We start from the raw sequence: 1016 nt of genomic DNA on the forward strand, positions 1-1016 counted from the left end.
CTGCCTCGAGTTATTAATAGCAAACTCGATGAGTGGCAGGTGTTAGTCCCAATCATCCTGAGTGGGCGAAATATAGTGCCTCAGTGTCTCTTCCAGTAAGCGATTCATTCGCTCGGTTTGACCATCAGTCTGCGGATGGTAGGCTGTGCTCATATAGAGGTGGGTGCCTAGCAGGCGAAATGTTTCCTTCCAAAAGTTGCTTGTGAAGCGTGTGTCCCGGTCAGACACAATATTCTGTGGAAGGCCGTGCTGTTTGAAAACCGTAGCCACAAAGAGGCGGGCTAGATCTTCCGCACCGACGGATGTGGTTGTGGGAGCGAAGTGCGTCATCTTGCTCAGGCGGTCCACGAACACTACTATCGCGTCATGCCCATTGCGGGTTGTGGGTAGCTGTGTGACCAAATCCATTGACACACTATCCCAAACGTTATCTGGAATGGGAAGGGGCTGCAGCAGTCAGCCTGGCTTTTGATTTGAAGCCTTATTGCGCTGACAAGAAGGGCAGGTACTAACGTAGGCCTTCATGTTAGTATCCAACCCGGGCCACCAAAAATGTTTCGCGATCGCTTTTTTGGTGCGGTCAATGCCGCGGTGGCCAGCGTAAGGAACATCGTGATTTTCGTGGATGATGTCCTTTCACAAGTCAAGCACATCCGGAACGTACAACTGGGAACCGTAATACCAGAAGCCGTCTTTCCGTTTAAGCTGCAGTTTTGCTACCGAGCTCTTCTTGAGCATGGGATCGCCGTCGTACCCGCTTAGGATTCGGCGCCCAATATCGCTGCCAATCAGCGATGCCGTAAGCACGTTCAGCACCACGTCGTGAACCCGACTGAGAGGGTCAGCAACGTTGATTCGTCCGGGTCGGTACTCCCATTTAAAGTCGAAACGTGAGAGGCGTTCCAACCAACGAGCTTGTCGTCGAGAGAGTTTATCGGCGCTTTGCTGATCTTGCAAATAGACCAGCGGTTGGTGATCGGTGACTAAAGTGACATCCGATGCACCCTCGAGGTAAC

This window comes from Volvox carteri (genome assembly GCF_000143455.1).
Source record: "Volvox carteri f. nagariensis unplaced genomic scaffold VOLCAscaffold_59, whole genome shotgun sequence".
Lineage (NCBI taxonomy): Eukaryota > Viridiplantae > Chlorophyta > Chlorophyceae > Chlamydomonadales > Volvocaceae > Volvox > Volvox carteri.